This window comes from Pteropus medius, unplaced genomic scaffold (assembly GCF_902729225.1).
Source record: "Pteropus medius unplaced genomic scaffold, Ma_sr-lr_union100, whole genome shotgun sequence".
Taxonomy (NCBI): domain Eukaryota; kingdom Metazoa; phylum Chordata; class Mammalia; order Chiroptera; family Pteropodidae; genus Pteropus; species Pteropus medius.
The window spans coordinates 23,551,591-23,576,718 of NW_024355205.1; the positions used below are offsets into that span (position 1 = coordinate 23,551,591).

General features: G+C 30.9%; 1 pseudogene; it reads right to left on the reverse strand.

Annotated features, from left to right (window-relative positions):
* Window positions 1-20,732: 20,732 nt before the first annotated feature.
* Window positions 20,733-20,851, reverse strand: LOC120599121 (uncharacterized; annotated as a pseudogene).
* Window positions 20,852-25,128: the final 4,277 nt, after the last annotated feature.

A 25,128-nucleotide genomic window follows, 5' to 3' on the forward strand; every position in this document is an offset into this window, starting at 1 on the left:
GGATAGGCAAACCCATGTTATACTAATGACAGATCAGCTACCCTTCCAGGCTGGGAATGTCCAATATAACCAAATTTTCATTAAGTAGCTGGAAATTCTCCTTGAAAAAATGGTTTCATATCAAAGATACTATTAGTCTTTTTTCCTTGAAGATTTGGTAGTCAGTAGCAGCATTAACTAGATTAGCTTGCAGGAGTGGGAGGTTATGTTTTTGGGCCATGAATATCCCCTATATCTGATATTATATCTACTTTATATATGCACCCAAGCCTGTGTGGGGTGGCCCATGATCGGCCCTGGCTAATAACAACTCTTAGTCATTGTTTTTATGTGGTCGTTTAGTGACTGACTCTTCTATGATAGATAATCATTGTTAGAATTTAAATGTAATATAAAGATCTTTGCAGCTTGTTCTGATTCACAGAGATCTACCCACATGTTGCTTCCAAAGATCTAGACACCTAGCATCCAAACATTTTCTTTTAGCTACTATCATTTATTTCTCATTATCTGCAGGTTTATATATTCTTAATTTGGACCATTTATATTTCTGCATAAATTGAATAATCCTATTTGCTACCTGAATCTCTGCTTTTTGTGAGGATTTTTCCAGATAGCAGACTATGGCTCAGGGATACAGGAGGCATCTTGGAGAGCCTTCTTCACGACTGTCAGGGTGGAGGGAAGAACAGAAATATGGAACTAAGCACACTTACAAAGAACACTTATGTAATCTTATAGAAATTATTGAAATTAGAATGTGACTACAGAATTTTCCTTGTTGAGGAAATGGGCCTAGAATCTTTAATCCTAAATGGATTTCTAAATGCCCCCCTGAGGGAACATAATGTGAAGGAGGCAGCTCTCATGTGCAGATTGCATTTCCCTGTGAGCTGTCAGCACTGAACACTCTAAGCGCCTGGGAATGGAGCATCTCTATTTGGAGGAAGGACTTGAGCAGCATAATTCAGCATCCCTATTAGAAACAGTGCTTCTGTAAACAGGGATAATGTGAACGGCCACTATGTAAATGGAAATGGATTCAAAGACTGCTGACTTTTTGAAATATTCTCTTTGTAATTAAATGAAGGAATGAATCTAAAAGCACTTTGTACATTACAGCATCACACCAATATAAAGTACTATTATCATTAAAATAAAATGTTTAGAGCAGTATCTATTTAACTGCTGGTACTATTGAAAAGAAGCCACTGTCAGCAGGCATGGGAGTCAGTTAAATAATTTAAACTATTGTGATAGTGACTATTAAAAATGGAAGAAAAAGAAACTATCTTCTTTGCCTGCTTAAAATGTGTCAATCCTCCCTTAGGATTTTTAATAAACTATTGCTAACCTAGTAATAAAAGGCCAAAGTGAGAAGCAACAGGCGTCAATTTGAAATCAGAAAAGAATAGCTACTGGGGAAGCACTGATTCAGGTAGAAGCCCCCAAAGTGTTCTGATTAGTAGACAAAGGCAAAGGGTATTTATGAGAAAAAGAGGAGGAACAATTACATCAATAGAAGGAAGGCATTTCTATTGGTATAGATAAGCTAACATAGTGATGATAATTCTAAATAATGTTTTTAATTTTCAGTCCTGTAGTCACAAGTCCAGTAGTCATGTCTATTTCCTTATTATCCTTGCAAACAGTTCTTTGGCATGCAATGTTGCTTTAGGCCCAGTCCAAAGGTTATTTTGCTCTCCTTTAACATTTCAAAGGTTTGAGGAGTACGAGGTGCAAGGCATTTTCTCTGGGATGGGAGCTCTGACATTGTTTTAAAGTGGCTCCGTTTATATTATTTTTTACCCTATATATAAGAAAACTTTTCAGGTTCATCAGAAAACATGACAGCAATGAAGAAAGACTTTTCCTTGAATTTTGGGGACATCTTATATTAGTATGGTACATTTGTATAATTATGAACTAATACTGATATCTCATTATTAACTAAATTTTCTACTTTATTCAGATTTCCTTATTCATTATCTAATGCTGTTTTTCTGTTCTAGAATTCTATTCAAGAGGAAACATTACACTGAATCATCATGTTCTGTAAGCTCCTCTTGGCAGTGAAATTTTCTCAGATTTGTTTTTGATGACCTTGACAGTTTTAAAAAGTACTTACTAGCCAATTTTTTAGCCACGATTGGGAATTTTCTGATGCTTTCCTCATAATTAACCTGGATTCAGGTGTTTTCAATAGGTAGGCAATAGAGGCAAGATGCCATTTTCATGATGTCATATCAAGGATACATATCAGTGTTGCCATTATCCTTGACCACCTGACTGCGATACTGTTTGTAGTTTTCTCCACTAGAAATCTACTCTCCCTGCCCTCAATCATTTCCACAGTGTATTCTGTAGAAGGAAGTCACTGTGTACAGCTCACACTTAGAAAGTGGACTTTATGCTCCCCCACCTTAAGGGCAGAGTATTTAATTTTTCCTCACCAAACAATTGCCTATTTCTCCTATTTATTTATTTATTTACATGTATTGATTACCTATTCAATTATTTATTTATATCAGTATAGAGTCATCTGTATTTATTTATGTATTTATTTATTTATTTATTTACTTTGGGCTAGAATCTAATACTAATTTATTTATTTCTCCTTAAATTGTTATGATTTCTCCAGAGGGTTCTTTCTGTTGGGACTTATGACATAACTTTGACAAATGTCTACCACTGTGGGTTTATTTTTAAGCACTTTAATTCTTTTTGGCATTATATGATACTCTAGGTTTATTTAATATATTTCTTTAGTTCTAAAATCAGGGCTTCCTCCAAAAAGCCTGGTTTCTTTTATTGGCAAGTGGTATTAGGAATCAAGATCTGATTTTAAGTGTGCTCATTGCTATGAAGGTGTTGTTGCTTTCATACTTAGAGGCCTGAATTCAAGGATTCAAAAGGTCATGTTCCTTTTGAGACTCTGGGAGAAATCCTTCCTTGACTCTTCCTAGTTTCTGGTAGTGGACTTAAATCCTTGTGTTACTTGCTTGCCTTGCAGCTCTATCAATCCAATCTCTGTCTCTGTTGTCACATGTTTATTTCTTCTTATATGTACACTGATAGTGTTGGATTAGGACCCACCCTAGTGACTTCATATTAATTGCATCCGCAAAGACTCCATTTCCAAATAAAGGCACATACTAAACCATTTACATTTAAAGTTAAATCAAAATTTACCAATTACTAAAGTCCTTTATTTTGTCTCTCATGACATTACTGTTACTGTTCATTTCACTTATCCATATTCTATAATCACCCAATACTTTGCATTATCATTTCTTTAATGAGTTAACTCACAGATAATTAAGAATAAGAAAAATAAACTATTTTCTTGACCCATTTATTTTTTCTCAGGCACTCTTTCTTCCTTTATGAAGACCTGAGTCAATAACCTATACCATGAAGAACTTCTTTTACTGTTTCTTTCAGAACAGGACTGCTGGAAATAAATTCCTAAAGTTTTGTTTTCCTGAGAAATTCTTGTTTTTCTTTCTCATTTCTGAAGAGTATTTACTGGTTATGAAAGTTTAGATTTGTATTTTTTCCTGGCAACACTAAAATATGTCACTCTACTCTCTTCTTGCTTGCATGGTTTCAGATGAGAAGGCTGCAGTAATTCTTGTCCTCAACTTTCCCTATGTGATATGTTTTCTTTCTTCTGGCTTCTTTCAAGCTTTTCTCTTTTTATTGGTTAGCTTCACTTTGAATTGATGTGCCTAAATCTAGGGGTTATTTTGTTTGTTTGTTTGGTTGGTTGTTTTGTTCTTGGTGTTTATCCTGTTTGATGTTCTCTCAATCTCCTGGATCTCTGCTTTAATATCTGGGATGAATTTTGGAAAGTTCCGAATCATATAACTTCAAATATATTTTTCTACTCCATTCTCTCTTTCTTTTGCTGTTGTTCAATGATTCAAATATTACACCTTTTAGAATTGTCCTACAATTCTTGGATGCTTTGTTCTGTTTTTCTTGTCATTGTTTTGTTATTTGAATTTAAATTTGAGAAGTTTCTGTTAACATACCTACAGAGTCTATGATTATTTTATTGGTCATGCCAACCAAATACATACTTTATTTGTGTCACAGTGTTTTGTTTTTTTTTTTTATTTTCAGCACATATTTTATTCTTTACTAGAATTTTAACCTCTTCTTTTACATTATCTATATGATTTTACTTCATTTACTTTTTCTATTAGAGCCTTAACATATTAAATATAGTAACTTAAAATTTCCTGTTCAATAATTCCAACATCTGTGTCATATAAGTGTTTGTATTTGTCTTGCCTTATGGCATGCCTTTTACATTTCTATTGAAAGCCAGGCTTGCCATATCAGGGTATAGAAACTGAGGTAAATAGGCATTTTGCTGTTGTCAAAATGTGAATCATGACTTCCTAGCTCTTTACATGTTGAAGCTGAAACCAGAAGAAACCTTAGATGCTGAGCACAAACTAGTTAACAGAATAAGAAAAAAAATTCTTAACTTTTGGATGTGCAGAGATAAAGTGTGCTCCAGATATTTTCATTTTAGCCAGTTTTAAATCATCTACAAAAAATAGCAAAACCTAAACAAGACAAAACTTTTTATTATCAGTTGATAAAGTGAATTAGCATATATTTGTAACATGTCTAATTCAACTATTATTGAAAAGTAAATTTGCCTAGGCTTTTCTATATGTATGTGAGTGTATCTTTTGACATTATATGTGGATTTCCAAATAATAGCATTATATTGTCATCATAATACAATGTTAGATGACAATTTGATATTAATAATTTTCTACTTAATGTGTATCTTTTTACCCACTAAAATTCTTAAATGTAATTATTTTATAGACATTACCTAAAGAAAAATATTACCATCTCAGCAGTATGAAATAAGGGCAAGTATTTTCTGTGGACAGGGTAGTGCAGATGAGCTTTGAGAATGTGATTACCAAAATAATGCAAATGTTAGAGACATTTTACATTACAATATAAAACTTGGGGAGATTTTAATTTTATTCATTTATTCTAAAACTATTCATTGAGCACTAACTCTCTACCAGCCATCCCCTTTCTTGGCACTTCATATGAAATGGTATTAGTAAAAACCTATTATGTTAACCACATTCTGACATTACAGTAGAAGATGTTTATTGGCTTCTCCTGCCCTGTACTTCATTGTCAAATAATGTATCAACAACAGTTATTAATTATGAATAAAAACATGTTTTATTAATGGGATTTTATTTTTAAGTAGTATATGACACACTTGTGTTTATATTAATTTTTCACAAGTCATGTATATAAAATGATAGCATATAAAAATGTTTTCTAACCTTTGAAATACTATTTATGTACTAACTGCATGACCTTGTTCAGCATACCACTTAACTATTTAAAGGCTTTGTTATTCATCAATAAAATGGGAATAAAAATGTCTGCTTCACAAGATTTCATCAGATAATCAACATAAATGACAAATTTATGACCGTCCGTTTACCAGTAGTACTTATAACAAATGTAACATGCTATATTCACCAATAAACATTTATTGAGTACTTTAGAGTTGAAATTCACCATTTCATTAGTTTTGAGAAATTAGGCAACAGGCATGTTGCCTAACCTTATGATTACATGTTCACAGGGAAGATAAAGCATCGTATAAAGAAAGGGAGAAAATACTCTATTTCTCTCTAAAACCATAAATCAGGGCCTATATTAGGAATTAGGTACACAATACATTTTTAATCTACTCAAAAACCCTGTGAGAGAGGACCTTTTTAAATTTAATTTTTAGGAAGAAAAGCAGAAAACTTGAGAAAAAAAATACTTTAGTTTCAGAGGAAAAAGTATATCTAAAATCATAGCACACTGTAATGCTCTTCTTCAATTTCAATTTAACATAAAAAGTATTTCTTATTAGACAATCACCATCAGGTGAACTTTCAATTTATTTCCTAAAGAACAGTTGGAGAAAATATGTATCTAAAAAGCAAAATGATTTCAAAGGTCATAAAAGGGGGAATGCTGACAAAAGATAAGAGAACAGTCTCCTAGGGAGAATCTTACATGATAATTCAATTTCTTAAAATACTCAGATGAAAAGGAGTTATATTACCCTGGTTTTTGCCTGAAGAGACAAATAGGGCCAAGTTCTTCCAGTAGGCATCCAAGTAAGAAAAATTGTTTAACATGTTAGAACCTATGATTTTTGTCCTTTACTTTGGCACTTTATTTTTCTGTTAATTTAACAATCCTTTAAATCTACAGAACCTCAGCACTGTAGCTCATGCATACCTAATATTATAAATGTTTCATTTTCCTTAAAAATTTGAATCTCTAGCTGGAATTAGAAGATATATTAAATATAAATAAATGAATAAATAATATGCTGAAATGAAAGAACAGAAAGACAAACTACAAAATAATTAATTTATCTTATGTTCCAAACAGGATTCTTAAAAAAAAAAAAAAGTTTGTAATTAAGAGGGGGAACATTTACCATTAAAAATCTTTGTGTTTACTAGATAATGTAATAATATTAATATAAATTATGTACATGCATATTATGAAAACATTGGTTTATTTCTCCTATATGCCTGATAATCTACAATGCCTAGATGAAAAAACAATGCTATATATTTTTTATTACACCTGAGATTTTACTTTTTGCTACCTGTAATTTTATAACTGTCTCTTTGTCCTGGAACAAGTAGCCTCAAATGCAGAAATTTAAATTTACAGAGACAGCCCAAAGTCTAAGTAATATATCAGAGAGTATCTCAAATTCTGATGAGGTCTGAAACATCAATTTTTCATCATCTTCCTGATTCCTTAATTTAATTAATCTATATGGTAAAGCATAGATTAGAGCAAGGTTATAAGAAAAAAAATCAATCAGTTTAGTAAAGTGGGTTTTTTCTTCATATATTTTTTGTATTCTGTATTTTTTTAACCTTTATAACTGTGCAACATCAATTATGTCTGAGAGATTTATGTACAAGCAATTTATTTTTAGGAAAATAATAATACCCATAATTCTCTATCCATTATTATCAGATAGTAGATTAAAAGAGAAATAGAATAATAATGAATACACTTATTGACTATCAAAATTGAATGGAAGAACCAGAACATTGTAGCATAATCACGAGAAGAAATATTAGGTACTATTTTCCAAATATTCGAAGTAATATTTGAATATGACTTCCAGTACAAAAGGTGATGATGGCACAAGCCATTCTATTTTGTACATAACATGTAGATGGGACATGCTCTGATTTTATTTTCCATTTTTTCAATTTGTCTTTTAACTGTAATGTTTACAACACATATATTTAATAAGATTAAAATATAATTGGTTTGAAATTTACCATCTTACTACTTGTTTTCAGTAAAGACTCAGGAGGAACACTGTGGATTTCAACAGCTCTTTTTCTGACTCACTACTTATTTACAGAACTCTGCCTTCTTTTCCTGCAGTCTCGGTCTCTCTGAACTCTGATATTTTTCTCTTCTGCACAGGAAAGCTTCAGGACTCAATTTCAGTTCCCTTTCTTAAGCCAGTATTCTGGAAAAATGCCTTCAAGCAGAATAATAGAGAAATTGTAGAGCTCATAGTATATATTTCCCAGTCACAGAAATACTGTCATGATTATGATAGTGGTTGAGGAAATAATTGGAATTTTACTGTTGTATGACAGGAAAAGAAATGAGAACTGTTTCTTATTTTCTTTGGCAATGTTGAATTTTGTCAATGTATCGATCGTTGAATGTATAGTTCTGACTCTCATTAAGCATTCACCTGTTGCTGGAGCCATTATCTCAGTTCTAATTATTTGTTCAGTGTATCTGGAAGACACCAATATCAATATTAATATAATCGATTTAATTTTTATGTATCTTAAAAATATACTAAATGCCTTACAAAAATATTTAAAGCAGTTTCCATTTTCATGGAGGAGAGAACTCTTAACAAACATGCATTTACAGATAACTATTATAGATTTTGGAAAAGAATATATATAAAAAAAGAAAGAAATATAGGAAGCAAAAAGAGGGATGGAGGGAAGGAAGGAAGGAAAAATGGAAAGAAGGAAAGAAGGAAGAAAGGAAGGAAGGAAGGAAGGAAGGAAGGAAGGAAGGAAGGAAGGAAGGGAAGGAAGGAAGGAAGGAAGGAAGGAAGGAAGGAAGGGAAGGAAAAAAAAAACCTACCTGAATGATCTGAAATGTGAATAAAAGCAGGGAGAACTTAGAGGATTGTTAAAGCTCTGCAGAATAGACTGTCACAGAAAATTTCACATTTTTGTGGTGTTGCCCTAAATGTCAGGAGCATCTTGATATGGTGCAATTCAGCTAAAACTTATAGAGAAACAATCTTTTGGCCAGTGGAGGAACTGGAGGAAAGGAACTGCATCAGGCAATAAGTGATGCTGGAATGTGAGGGGGTTATCCTAGAAAGAATAGTCATAAAAGGGAGATCTCAAATTCTGTATATTGAAATGCTTTGGTCTCTGGTTAACAACTGAACTGTATATATATACATGATAGGCTAAACACAGTCTGGGATGTGATTTGAGTTGTCATCTCTCATAGGCAAGACAGAGCACACATTACCACTGTAGTGAATGAATTCTCAACTAAAACAAATATATTAATTTTCTTCAAAGGAATATAAAACAACCCAGTTCCCACAACATAATTCACAATGTTGAGAATGCAATCCAAAGTAATTCAAAATAGCAAGAGGATCAAAATCATCAGGCAACATGAAAATTAAAATCAAAATCACAATAAAATGTCAATATACATCAATCAGAATGGCTAAAATTTATAATCTCGTGTTGCTAAGAATTTGTAATCTAAATTTCACATTGGGAAATATTTTGAAAATCATTTATTTCCTAAAGTTACATATTATATAATGTTGTCTTTCCATTTCTAGGCATTTAAGAGAAATGACAGCATATTTATGCACAAAATCATGTATAGATATGTTCACAGGAATTTTATTCTACATCACGGCTGCCGTGCTGGCCCTGGCTGGTGTCACGGCATCTCTAGGCCTCACCCATTACCTGTGCAAGAAAAGAACCGTGATGGTAAATCACTGACTGGATTTTCAAATAAAGTGGTTGAAGTGAGAAAAAAAAAAAAATTGGAAACCAACCCATATGTCCATAAACCTATACATAAATAAATCAAATGTACTATATTCATATAATATATACTATCAGCAATAAAGAGATAGAATATTGGAAAACACAACATAGATGAACCTTAAAATTATTTTGCTGTGTGAACAGTCAGACGCAAAGGAATATATAGTGCAGTCTTAAATTTCATAATACTTAATAAAGTGCAAACCAATTGTTAGTGAGTACCTGGGTCCAAAGTCAGGTAAGAATCAGCTGTAAAAGGGCACAAAAAATATTTTGGGAATCATAACAATGTTCTGTATCTTAATTATGTCAATGACTTTATAAGTATATATGTATGTCAAAACTAATTAAAGTATGCACTTTAAATGGATACAATTTATTAAATTTGATTTAACAAAAACAATGTGAGAGGAATACAACACCCAGATTAAATTAAATAGTTACTTATTCTATTGCTTCAATCCAGAAATGACTGAGAGTAGTAACATGCTATCAGACCCTTTATAATGGGACCTTTGTGATCACAGTGACTTTAAGTTATTTTATCTTTGCTGAGCCTTGTAAAATTTATCATTAAGCATGAGTGATATTGTGTACCTGTTCCTTTAAAAGCTTCTTCAAGGTAACATTATATTATTAGGAATAAAAATCAATTATATATCTTAAATCTAATAATGAATAAATTTCAACCAACTAGCTAAAAGGAGAGGAGAGAAACATCTACAAACCACACTGTCTGAAGGGACCAGCACCCTGTGTTCTAATTTGTTTAATCAATTTCCTGTTTCTGCTTCTATATGTATGTATTTTTATGATAAGATGTAGCACTCACTTTGTTCGAGTAAGAATTAGCACTATGATGTTTTGACATGTTAGAAGGGAAAGAAAAAATGACTACATAATGAGAAGATAATTGAATCTTATAAATATTATGAAAGAATAAATTTAAAATTGTAACTCTATAAATTATAGAAGAAAAATTCCCCCACTAAATTTTTAAATAAATCCTAATTTTTATTGATTTAATTTTCATTGAACTAAAAGTACAATTTATTTAAACTTTATTTTGAAATTTAAATGAAGAGAAACACTTGCATTTTCTAGAAATTCAAATTCTTATTGACAATGTCAAGAAGTTACTTATTTCACAGTTAGACAAGGAAATACGGAGACACATGGCTTTAACGATGAAGAGGTAGTCAACATTTATTTTAATGTGAGGCTTTCATTAAATCTAATTTAATATATGTTTTTGAGTGGTTATTAGTTAAAGCATAGGATGTTTAAACATTTTGATGGAGAAATTTTAGTATAACAAACAAAAACATAGTTTTTAATAATATCAAAACATCTTTTTGGCACTTAAAAACTAAGATTCGGGATCTCCAGCTGATTAGATCTAATGCAAAATGCATTCCTGTTTAGTGTCAGGCATTTCAGAGTGCTTTTATCATGTGGTCCAGATAAATGTTAAATCAGTGGAATAATTCATGAATCAACTCATCTTCTAACTTATTTCACTTGCCAAACAATTAGCTCTAACCCCTAGTAAGCCTATCTTAAAAATCAGAGATATACAAATGTAAATACATTTTTTGTAGATTTTAAAGAGCATGCTTTGGAAGATTTTAAGGGCTAGAAGTTTCTAATTTTTATTCTTATTTTTGAAGATTGACTTCTTTAGGATGGCATCTCTCTCTCTCTTTCTCTCCCTCTCTGTCTCCCTCCATAAATATGTAGGGTATGTAGGTTTTTTCCTCTCTTTTTTCCTTACTTAAGCCCTCATGCTAATTAACATATAAATTTACGAAGGAAAACGACAATGTATTTTACAATATGCAATCAAAGCGGCTCTTATGACAATGAAACACAGTAAGTTCTCTTTGTATTGATTATGTACCAATATGATGCAGAGGCACAGATTTCAGACAAAGATTTAGTTTTTTAATAGATTTGACTATTATGAATGACGAATCAGGAAGTAGAAGACAGACAGCCAATGAAATATTTTACTACAGATGTAAGCAACTCCAGGGCTCCTAAAAATTGTCAGGGAGTATCCTGAAATTCTATGTAGGTTATTAGGAGGAATGTTTGATTTTGTTGTAATACATTAAGTGTTTGGCAACATAATTTATGACTAAGTGCCCCTCTAAAAATTGACATTAGATGGGATTAATAAACAACCACCGCCACCAAATAAAAACAACAAAAGCCCACAGTTTGCTACATCACCCTATTAACCAGGAATTTTGGGACAAATAGCAAAGCAATTTCTTTCTTTTTCCATATTCCAAATTAGTTAATAGATTATTTTATATATTAGTCATGAGTTTGAAAATTCTAAGGAATAGACAGACAGTAGTCAGTAGTATTTTTTCACATATTTTCTTCATTCACTAAGTTAATAATTATGAACCAGATATTATACTATTGCAAAAATTTTGCAAGTGAGGGAATCTTCTCTGAATTTCTACAAAGGATCCAGGAGAACTGAGTACCACCCTATTTCCAACGGTTTTATAAATGGCAGGCAAACCCTTAGAGACCAAGTACTATAGATGTATATTTAATTCTTCTACCTTTTTTTATACAAAGAGGGTTGGCAGTTATAATATCTAATTACTATATTTATATTCTATTTAAGTTTTATATATATATATATAATTTCTATTTTTCTATATTTCTGATATGTGGCAATTTGTAAAGATTAAAAACTACATATGCTTTAGTTTTATCTCATTGTTATATTTAATATCTCTGATACTGCATACACTAAAACTTTCAGTAACATGCTCTTCTAGACACAGGAGATAACCTCTGTCTGTTCAATAGATGAAAAATACATTAATTCATAGTAACTAATAGGCATGCACTTTCTAAGGCCTAAATGTTCATGGGCTCCATAAATCATTACCTCAAACGAGATGTTTGGAAACCTAGGCTGTAACTACTAAAGAATTAACTTTTTATTTTGTTCTTATCATTGAGTTACATCAATGCAATGGCTTACATTCTTTATTTCTAATGTCAAAAAGAAGACCCTATAACATGTAAGGAAACTATAAGACAGCATTAGTGTTCTTGAAAAACTTATTATTTTTCTTATTTTCCCATTCTGGTGTTTGTCTTTTCCTTTTGAGACTCTCACATTCTAGACAGGGTGAAGTCATCATAGGGCTCAGTTAATGCCTGTGACAAAGGAGGAATTCAAAAGATCTGAGTTGAAAGAATGAGCACCTCTATCTTGATGCTGTCCATTTGGCTTGGCCAGATATATTATTAATTAATTTATTAATGCTCTTATAATAATTATAATTATAATTGTTTACCAGAGCACTGAATATTAGGTATCATTGTCCAGATGTAAAACTTAATTTACAAAGAAATTATTTGGATTTGCATATATATTTTCAAGTTAATTATAGTATAGTTTGTACCATCTGTAAAATGTTAAAAAAATAAATAAAACTAAAGAAATGATATGTAAAATCGAATCACTTCAGGAAAATACAAAGAGAGGAAATGTAATTAGTTATAATTATCTGAATATAAACTAATACACTCAAGATGCTACAACCAATCAAGTCTTATAAACTAAATTTTTTCTCTCTAAAGTAGACTAATTAAATACTTAACTATTTAACTAAATTGAACATTTAAATATTAAATATAAAAGTTTTTTGTTTGGTTGGTTGGTTTGTTGGTCAGACTTTACTATGACCATTACCAAGAATTCAAGTTATGAGGAAAACCATGTTAATGACACTACAAATCCAAATTTGATAGCAAAATCAGTTTGACTCAAGATAGAGCTGCTCATGTTAAGTCCCACATTAGCAAACTAAAACTTAATTAAACTTCGAAGCTCAGTTTTCAAGTAAAGGAAGACCTATGCCAACCAATCAACTCTTGCTGCTTAGCCCGTTACCTGATCCAGCTTCAAGACTTCCCTTTGCTCCAGGTAAGAAAAAGTAACCCTGCTTTAACCAATCAATAAGTACCCAGTATAATTTCCTTATTTATGCTCACTTTGGTCTATGAAATTTTCTTCCTTTGTACAGCTCTTTAGAGCTCCTTTTTGTTTGCTAGATTAAACGCTACCAGATTCATGAATGACTGAATAAAATCAATGAGATTTTTAAAATTTACACAGTTGAATTTTGTTCTTTAACAGATCCAAACCATCAATAATATTAGATGAAACACATTCTAGACATTTTCTACATTATGCACATACAGAATCGTGGATAGAAGAATAAAATGAATGAATCGTTTTTTTAAGTGAGTTATAACTATTAATTCTATTTTCTAATGTAAGTTATTATATTTCTTTGATCTTAACAAGAAATTGATGTGAAAGTGATACAAGTATGTCTTTAATAAGGTTTAACTAGTAAAAGAATTATTAATAACAGTAAAAATTAAACAGTTGAAAAGTGAAGAGATCGTGAAAAACTTAGGTTAAACAAATTAAAAACTGGTCCTTTCTTCCATTCTCCTCATGATATGGGCTTAGGTTTCCCATAGTTGCAATTAGTGGTATTACAAAGCATTGAAATTGGAAATAACACTGGCTCTGGAGCTGGTGAGGGTGGAAGGAATATCAGCTTTGGATTGAGACATTTATAGGTTCAAAGCTTCCTCCATTTTTTTCCTGAATTAGACATAGAGAAGTAATTTAAATACTTTGAGCCACAGTTTGCTTACTTTGTTTCTGATGTAGGGGAATGAATTACGAAGACATATTTCCATCTATTTTGAGAGTATTTTGAGAATATAGTGAAATCTATGTATTGCCATTTCATTGTAAGGATAATTAAATGGACGTCTACTTAGGGAGGTAAAGCCTGAACCTTGCTGGAAGAAGATTCCTCTGAATCCAGATATCATGAGTTTATACTGATTTCCTTAATGAAAAGTGAGTGAATTAGTTTTGTATGTGAAATATATATCTTCATTCATTTACTGAATCAATTATTATCTTAATTATCTTTATAGTTTATAATAATTGAGCTATTTTAAAATTTGAGCAGCAAAAAATGTCAATTAATCCATATATATCAAGAATTTAAATCAAGTAAATGTGAAGAAAAGAAAGTGCACTTCCAGAATAATTTAAGTAAATATGAAACAAACAGTTCCTAGATAATGCATAAGAGCTCATGTAAGCTTTCTTAATAAACACAGATATATTATGCAGCAGGGAGCCAGAGTTTCTTTAGAAACAAATATCATACTGTTAACTTATTCAGTAACACTAGGTAATGTGATTAGATAATGAAAGAAATGACATCTTGAATAACAGTTTAAAACAATAAAAAAATATCACTGACTTTTTGATGATAGAAATATATTTTATAATTATCTGATATTTATTCAAGAAAAATAAAAATGAAAAATTCTATGATAGATCTTCACGACAGATAGGGTCAGAACTAATGTTGAGAAAAAATTTTATTACTTAAATGGCTCATTCTTAATAGACTAAAGCAGCTTATATTTTATGCTTTCTTTTTGATAGATTAAAACTAAGTACTCTTTTGTTATAAATGAAACATATTACCAAGGACAGTACATGCAAGTATTAATACAGCAAATACTGAAGCATGAAAATTATTTGGTTTATAATTTTACTTATTATAATAAATATTTTTATTCATTGCTTTTCATTGATTTTCTTTCATGGAATGATGAACATAACTCTTCTTTTAAGAAATGATGAGCATAATCCCCTTAATGTGAAATGGGAGCTGAGGCAGATTGACCTTATTGAGCGGTGGCTGTGCTAAATGCATTTATTTCAGGTCGCGAAAGGGCAGCTCTCTGACCACACATATCCTGAAAGATGTGATGTCTGATTGCCTTTTGCAATCCCTGGAGCTACACTCATTAGAAATCTCAAAGATAACCTGATTGTTAGAATTGCAAAATCTATACCTGAGTTCAACTGTACTTTCTTCATCTACTATTTACGTAAAATCATGAAGTGTCAAGCACCAGAGATTAAAAACAACAAATAAAATTGTTGAAGACATTGATCCATTTATCTTTTAAGAAAACAGATGTCAAAGGGTGCACATTTACAATTAGTAAATAAATAAGTCCTGGAGATCTAATGTGCAGCATAAAGATTGTAATCAACAGTACTGTATTATACATTTCAAAGTTGCTTGCTAACAGACTAGATCTTAAATGTTCTCACACACAAAAAAGAAATAATAATAATTACATGAGGTGATGACACTGTTAGCTAAGGCTATGGTGGTAATTATACTGCAAAATATAAATGTATCAAATCAACACATTGTACGCCTTAAACTTACATAACGTTTATGTCAATGATATCTCAGTTAAAAAAAGACATCACTAACAAAGCAGGGCTTGAGCAAGAATTTGAGGAAAACTTAGGAATTAAGAAAGGAAGAGTGTGAGCAGTGGTGATTAAAGGGAGAGTCGAAGCTCTAGGTGGGATCAAAGGGAAAATGAACATCACTGTCTGACCAGAGTGAAGTTTTTCACAGGTATGGCTAAGAAGCAAGAATAGGAGTGAGAATGAAAGGAGGTTATAAAGGTCGTGGAAAGAACAAGGTCTGTCAACAGAATGGTGACATGGGCAAAGAGTAATTGGGGAAATTATTCCAGCAACCTAGTGAAGTGTACACAGTGAGGATTAGAGACAGTCTTGCCTTTATGTAAACAGATGAACACTCATAGGGTCAGGTGCTGTTTCTCTATGACATTGCCTCTGAGAGTGGAGAGGAGCAAAATCACTTACCCCAGGTACTTCTACTATTTGGAGATTCTGAATAAATTCTGAAATTTGTTCAGTTTTCATCGTACAATTTTATTTATTCCAGTGTATCTCCCCAGATATATGAAGCATGTCTCTTATTCTTATGAAACTCTAAGCAAATTTCTTAAATATCTATTTATTATATCTCTTACCTGTAAAATGAGTTTAGCAATAATACTAAAAGAATTTTGAAAGGTAATTAATACTTCTCTCAGAAAAAAAGATACATTTTTTCTTAAAAATATTTGATATTACTGATGTAAATGATCATTATTGTAAATTTAGTATTATAATATCTAAAATGGTAACATAAATAATACAATGACTTTCTAAGAATATATTCAATGTATGAAATTAAAATGCCTTACATACCTATGTCAGCATGAGAGCTATGCCTTAGAATAATAAATAATGCATTATAATAAAAGTTATTTTTATTATTGTAAAATATACTTTTGAGAAACATTTTATCCATTTTCTGTCCTTTTCAGTTACATAGGGAAGACAGTGTCATGCTTTTAGAGCATTCAAATAAAAAAAAATAAATAAACCTTGACTGTTTTCTTTGGAGAGGAGGAATTCTATCAGGTTGATTAGTTACAGACTTTTTCTATGCACTTATACCTGTATATACACAAACTGTAATATAACCACCCTAAGAAGAGATATTTCCATCTATTTATTGACTGCAACATTCTTAATTTCTAGACACATAATTGGCAGAAAAAATATGTTCAATGAATAAATGAAAACAGAAAAATAAGCATAGAGAAGTCCCAATGGCGATCAGACATGGAAAAAATTCTCTCCAGATATAGAACATCTCACTAAATGGGAAATGCTAAGTTTATATTCCAGTGAACCAGTGGGATTGAAAATGTGAGGGGTAAGAAGCAGCAAATTGGGAGAGTATAGCTTCTTGGCAAAAAGAAGGCCACTTGGAAGCAAAAGACTTCCTTTGTTGATGCAGTACTGAAGGAAAAAAAGGGAGTATATGATGGAAATGAAGGGGCATGAAGAATAATTAAATGGAAGTGAAATACCCAGATCCCCACCAATATCATCAATTAACCTAGTTAAAGAAAAATAGGAATACTTTATATAATCAAAACATAAATAAAAATAATAAAAAAATAAAAAGTAAGGAATATGACTGAATACAAAATTGATAGCAATGCACATAGCTTTCAAATTGACAATAGAACCAGCACAGAAGAAAACTGAATTGAGTCAAGTAATATTTGGACACAATACTCTATTTCCTTAGCAGGATGCAATTGAGAAAAAAACTGCAAAGGGATCTTGAATCTTAATTAGTAGAATTATTTATAATTCTATTTAGAACTGAGTTCTTATGAAATAGGAGTATTCATAAGCTTATCTATGCATGTATAGATATTGTGTATGCATACACATACATGTATATACACATATATGTAGGTATGTATAAAGTGTGACTATAAAACTATTTTATTGGGAATTGTTAATGATTAGATAATCAGTATGAGAAAATTAAAGAGCTAAAAGGAGTCTCAAAATGTATTATGCCCAAATCCTTTTATCTTCCCAATATAATATTGAGGCCTTGGGATTTTAAGTGACAGAACTCCAATGATCACACACAGCTAGTTAGTGACTGAGTTGAGGTCTCATTTGTTGTTGTATCATCTTTCTGGATACCTCAAAATGATGATTCAAAATTTTTTAAATTTTAAGAAAAAACACCAAAAAATATTTACACAGTTAAAGCATTAGTTTTAATCTTCTCTGTGGTCATGCTGTGTTATAATTATTAATAAATTCTACCCTACATGTACCAATGGTTGTTTGCATTTTAAGATGCTGCAATAGGACACTCACTCTCCAATGAAACACAGTGAAAGTTATTCTTAAGAAAAAAAGAAAAAGATTGACTATAGAAGGGAAACATCACTTTACTAAACAAATATAGTAGTTTGATACAAGTATTTTGATGAGATGCATTGGAGAACAAGCCACATTATTCTTTTTTAATAAATGCCTGTTCATGGTTTTATGCACTAACTTATTTCTTTCAGAATTGTTAATTTGGCATTGTGACGAGACAAGCTGTGAGATTCAGCACATTTAAAATTAAACAACAAAAAAGGGAATGATGTACAGGATGTTCGAAACTGAGGAGCATGGGAGTTAAACACGAAACGTTGAAAAGTTTTTGCTGCACCAATTTTTGGGTATGTAGTACTTAGCTGTAAAAACTATACAACTAACTTTTGCTTTGGTTTTTAAAAGAAAGTTAAATATAACCCCATTATTTTGTTTTATTTTTAAACTTAAGTATGTTGTTGTTATTAAGTAATTTTAAAGCACTTATGATTATTAAGATAAAGTAGCTACATTGTCACAAATCACATTATGCATGGGGCCTATTTATCTAAATATAATAATTTAAATATGAGCAATAGAAAAAAAATTGTAACCCAAATCTACTTTTGGTATCTTTCATACTAAACTCTCATAGAATTTTAGTATCTTCATAGAGATAACAGAAGAAAGAAGAAAACATTGACTTTGGAAATGGATGGAGATGATTATTAATTCAGAATAGAAAGTGAAAACAAATATACTTGGTTGATGAAGCAAAGAGTGCTAATGTGAGTGTTGGGGAAATGTGCTAAGATTCTCATTTATACCAGTTTAGTTAAACTTGAAGCCCCCTCCCATGTCCCTCTATTTTTCTATCGGTGTAATTATGCACAGCTCAGTTTAGTACTTATAAATGTCTGATATTTAATTTCAATTGGTGGTTATTGAATATTGTGCTGAAAGACTAAATACAGTCTAGCCTTTTGAACTAGATTACAAAACCACAGAAATTGACCAAAAAATTGTCAGAAATTTCCGAAAAAAAATTGCAAAGTCAAGTACTACAGTCATAGCATACTATAAATTCCCATGCCATTTAGAAGAGAAGAGTCAAAAGTTTTTCCTTCTTACCGATGGTCCAGAATGTGGTGAACGCTATGATTCAGATAAGGAAGCAAAGTTCAACTGAAATCCAGGAATAAGAAATTTCATTATATCTTTTTCTATGGATCACTATCATTCCTTTACTTCAATTGATTTTCCTCTTAACTCTGTGACAGATAATATTTTTATGTTGACACTTCCTTCTATATGTTAAATCTGAATGTTGGAATTTCTCCTGAGTTTTCTCTTTGTTTTCTGTCTCTCTTTAGTAATTAGTACATTTCCATGCTTTTAAATCTGTGTAAATACCAAATTTACATACTTTTACATATAGGTATCTTACAGTCACCTCACATTTAGCATTTTCAAACTTAATTTTTAATCCAACTCCCAAACTGGCTCTGCAAAATGCTCCAAAACTGACTCTACATTGCTCCAGTTAGAGCATCAAATAGCATCTTTACATATCTTCTTGATTTCACTCCTGACTCCCTCATATCTGTTCTCCACATGCCATCCACGAATATCCATAAAAATTTACCAACAGTACTATGTCATTCTGCTGAATACAATCTCATAAAAGTTTTCCATTGGTGTCAAATAAAATCCAAGCCTGTTACTATGATTTAGAAGTTATGTTTGAGTTGGACCCTCATACCTTTCCAAAAATCTGTTGTTCTTCTCTTTCTTGATCCCACCAAACTTAAGTCCCATATCCTCCTTTTGTTTTCTGAAACATTTTAAAACACACTGAGCACTTTCCTGATTCAGATGTTTTACCTATGCCTTTCACTCTGCCTGGAACACTTGCCAGAAGTCTTCACAATGCTGATTTGGTTATCTTTAACAGTTAAATATTGCCTGGTAGAGAAATTTCCTTTTAAATTGTGCCTATTGGATAACCATCATTAAGGTCTACCTCTGTACTTTATTCATGTGTTTATGGAACTTGTTGCAATTTATTTTCTGCCTTCCTGACTGTAAGCTTCCTGAGAATATGGACGAGAACTGGGGACTCCCTAGCATAATTCCAGCGCTTAGCATAAATCCTGACACATTGTAAGAACTTGTCATTAAAATGTGTTAATTTTGTTGCACATTATCTATCTCACCATGTCTAATAATATTTTAATTTTTTAAAGAAAATATGTTTGTTCTATTAGATACAGTCTTGTGGGACTGTTATTTAGATGATCTTTATTCCTGTAACCAGTAGATAAACACATAGCAGACACGAGAGTAATCAAATGTTTCTTTTCTGAAATTTATATCATCAGCAAAATGAAAAAAATAAATGTATTCATTTTTATTGATAACAAACTTATGAAATTGTTTAGTACTTCTTCTTTTTTAGATACTATAGTTACTCTAGTTTCACTTCATGTTCTAGTGGTTTTTTTTTTTTTCCTTCAATTCAATGATCATATAGTGTCCTGTATTACATTCCTTTTTGATTTTAGTAACCACAGTCAGTTGATATTATTTTGTTTACAACAGATAACCCAACTGAAGTGGATTTCTGAGAAAGAAACATTTATTTTCTCACTTTAAATCAGATTCAAAGATAATAAAACTAAAGATTTGATTACTTTAGTGGCTCAGTGCTATCATCAAAGACCAAGGTATTTTCCACATTTCTTTTCCACCATATTCATACATTACTTAGTTTTCCTCACAGTTACGAGATGTCTGCAGGAGAAAAAAAAACACACACACACAAAATTCCAAAGCCAAAACAAAGACCAGACCTTTTTAAGAGCAAGGAAAATTTCCTCCAAATCCCATATTAGCAAACTTATCCTCACATTTCTTTCTTTCTTTTTTTATGACTACAGCACCTGGTCTTCCTAGGTGGTCTCCCATCCAAGTACTAACTAGGCCTCACACTTCTTAACTTCCTAGATCATACAGGATCAGGCTCGTTCAGAGTGGTATGGCCGTAGACTCTTTTTTTTTCTTTTTTTTATACTCACATTTCATTGGCCAGTATTAGGTGACACATACTTTTCTAAGATAGTAACTTTATGAGAAGTTATATGGTTTGATTGACTTACAATAATCAAATTTCAACAGCGCTGTACAATTCATCACACTTAAGAAAGAATGTAGAAATAAAAAAGTAAACCTGTTAAAGGGCATTACTCCATGGATTTCAAAGCATCTCTTTTCAAATGTTTTATATCGAAATCAAAATAACTTTTGCCTCTGTGGTTACTGGGTTAGGAGCATGGCTTTATGTTGTATGATGTTGAAACATCATGGATAAACCAAGTTATATAATTCAAGTTCTATTTATTTTTTTTACCAAATGCATGCCATTTGATGAGATATGGAATCTTTTGCTGGTTTCAGTTTTCTGATTTGGAAAATGAGTATGGCACTAGCAATTTTGTAAGTATCCTTTCGGTTATAACACTCTTAATCTAGAACTCAATCCCTGTAACGAATTACAAGGTCCATTCACAGTTTCTGTATTCATCTTCTTATTCCTTTTCAACTGTGTCTCAACATTAAATTAAATTAAAATTTGAAAATCTTCATGTTTATTCAGAGCTATAGATTACATGGTGACTTATTCCAACTCACTATAAATAAAGAAACCATATCCAGAGGAAAAAAAAAATACTTAGTCAACATACAGGTACCACAAAATTAGTGTTTATAAAGTAGGAAATTTAAAATATTCTCTTTCCACACCTATAATAAGAGAAAATCTCTTATTTCTGGAAGGCACAATATGTTGCTCTTATTTGCTCTTTAGCAAAAATGTTTTCTACAACCTTGGAAGATAAAATATATATACTTATGTGTGTGTGTGTATGTGTCCATGTGTGTGTGTGTGCGTATTGCTTATTTACAAGGATACATCTCAATGAATTGACTCCTAGGAAGCTTTCTCTAATTACCTGAAAAGACTTCATCCTCTGACTCAGTCTTATGGCTGATTTGAATTCTTGATTCTGATACTTGAAATTAAAGAATCTCTTTTGATTAATACAACCAAGTTAAATATATATATATATATGTGTATATATATATATATATATATATATATATATATATATGTATATATATATATATATATATATACACACCAAGTTAAAATACATATATATATGTTATATATACACAACCAAATTAAATATATATATATATATATATATATATATATATATATATATATTACTGTGTCTCATTATTCTTTGGGTTAAGGTATAAATAAATATTTAGTAATATAGTTCAGATTATTTGTCACTTTACAAAATTAATCATTTTTGCTCTGTTTGGTTTGAATGCAAAAAGTCTTTGAAGCTGTGTTCTGATGTGCTGTGAGGTTCAATTTTCTGTCAACATAATTGCCATTATTGTTTTTATTAATAAAGTTAAAAATGCATAAAAAGGAAGTAACCTTCTTTTAACATATTTCTAATCAACTAGAGTAGAAATTGAGAACATAATGAAAAAAATAAAAGCATTGGTTGATTAACTAACCAACTACTTTGTGTACAAAAAGAAGGTAATATAGAAAAAATCTCAAGAAAGGTTTTGGGGATGCCTGTCATTGTCAGAGATAGAATTACACAACTATCTTATGTAAATACCATTAGAAATTCAGTGAAAAATGTGAGAGTTGAGAGATGAATTTTTGAAAGTCACTAATTCATTCACATTTGCCTTCGATCTCAACAGCTTTTAAGTTAATGTAGCTCAAAGAAATAAGATGGTTTGTCCAGTTAATAGATAATGAGACAGAAATTCGCACCTAGTTCTACCTAATTCTAAAAGCTATGAAACCTGCGATTGGTCTAAAAAATAGCTGCATGGTAGCATTAAGACAGCAAAGGAGCAGACCTCTGGAGAGAGGAAGACATTACTAAAATTTTTGTGTAGTTCTATAGTCAACTCTCTTTGGCTTCCTTGCCACCACTTAACTTTGAATTGTCACAGTAATCAGGAAAAGACTCATATTGTCAAAACTATATTAGGGAAGTAAAGAGTGGAGGTTTTTCTCTTAGATCGAAGAACAAGTGAAGTGTAGTGTTCTTTAAGTCAATCAATAAATGCATTTACAAAAAATGTTATTCAGAGTTGATATACTAACACTAGACAGAGTATTTCCCCCAAATGACTATTAGTTGAGTGATTACAAGATTATTGGTTATTTTCAACACAGCTTTCTGAGACTATAGAAGCTGAGACAGAGACTAAACTTAAAGGTTCATGAAATAAACTTTGGAGAGAAAGATCAGGAAGAGAACATAACACAGTTTAAATGAAAATATTTATACCAATTAAATCTTCTTTGAACTAATAATATTTTGCCAAAGAAAGATGGATTGCAAATTGAACAACTTAAAATGCATAGGAATTGAAACAGGTCTAAAGAGGACATAGAAATAGAGTACAGGTAGAACAAGATCTTTGATAAGTAGAGATAAAAAAAAAAGTCCACTTTAAACGTGGAAGAACACAAAAAATAATTGATGAGAATTCAGAGAATTTTAGAAGAAGGAAAATATGAAAAAAAGTACAGTCTATCGTATGAAATCAGTCTTCACAGTAAAGTAGACAATGTCATAATTAGCCGAATGAAAAGGGGAAAAGAGTGAGAGTGTTATTTAAGTATACTAGAGAAAGTCTGAAAGGGTTATTGTGGAGCAGTCAAGAGAGAATAATTAAAGGTGAGAAAAGTATTGCTTAGCTGTTTTATCAACCTACTTGATATATGAACTTGTCAAGTTCCCAAAAAAGTAATACTAAAATTTCTCTTGATTTCATTATAAACTGTTGAAATTTAACTCTATACACACGTGGAGAGAAAGAGACTGCATAATATGATTGAGTCTCAGATGGGCAGCCCTCCACAGAGAACTTAATGCAAGAATATTGTCAGACGACAGAGGAAATCTATGTTCCATATATCTTATGGATTGAAAAATGTATCATTTCATGCTGAGATTCAAGGCAATCCATGGTTTATTTCAATAGGCCTGACCTGTCTTAGCTCACATTATACCCTTCCACGTGCCCTAAACTCCAGTCAACTAAGTACTTGATGTGAACTAATATAAATCCATGATGGTATGCCACCCACAACATCCAAAAGCCTCTTTTTCTCCAACTGCATCCATTAAAATCATAAAATAATTTTTCAGAAACCATCTCAGACAACTAACTCTCTTCTATTAATTTTTTATTGATTTTATAACAAGATATAATCTACTGAATATTCATTCATTATTCTTCATTTATGTTGTCATTCTAAAACCATGGGGTTGAGCGACATGTGACTCATCTGTTCCTCTCCACCTTCTGATCTCTTCTATGTCACTCAACACCTGAACCATAAAGTGTTTTGATCACTTTTGAATCCTAAATGCTTTTTGAATTATTATTGCTATACAATATAATATTCTTCACTAATTGTGCTAATATTAATTCCTCTCTCATTTGTTTTCTGATTTCTTGAATATTTCATCGTATGTATTTATTCATCTGACTTCTTAATAAATATGTTGAATATGAGAGAAAAATATCTCTGGTTTGTAAAGTCTTTCAACAAATGTTGAAATAGTATTTGTTTAAATGCTCTTACCAGATTTTTAGTTGTTTCTCAAAAGGTTTATTTTAGGTAATTAAATTTCAGTTAAAATTAGCCTAAACTTATTTTATCAATATTTTTAGAGATAATAATTTATATGCTTTCTGTAAATCAGTTCTCATTAGATGAACTACCTTATATTTAAGAAAAAAGAAAAGCATATGAAAAAAATTTATGGATAGGAATCTTGGGAGTTTTTTTATTATTAATTTTACTGTAATTTTGTTAGATTCAAAAAGGTGCTATTTAATGTGGAAAAAATTATCTTTGAAAGCTAATGATCATGCAGCAGAATTTTAAATGAACAATCTGTAAACCTACATGATACTAATGTCATGTTTTAATAATCATATTTGAAGGCCAGAGAAAAAAGTATTTTACAAACTACTAAAAAATAAACATATAATTGTATTTGCATGTCAATTTTTGTAAGTATCAAGATAAACATATCAAAATATAATTAAAAAATATATATACTTTTTAAAAAATGTCCAATTTTTTTAAAGCCGAAAGTATACACTCACAAGAAATATTTTTCAGATTTTGAAAATCTGTAATAAATATGTTTATATATTTCAAGTTAAGAATGTGTTATCATGTTATACATTTTCATTGAGTTT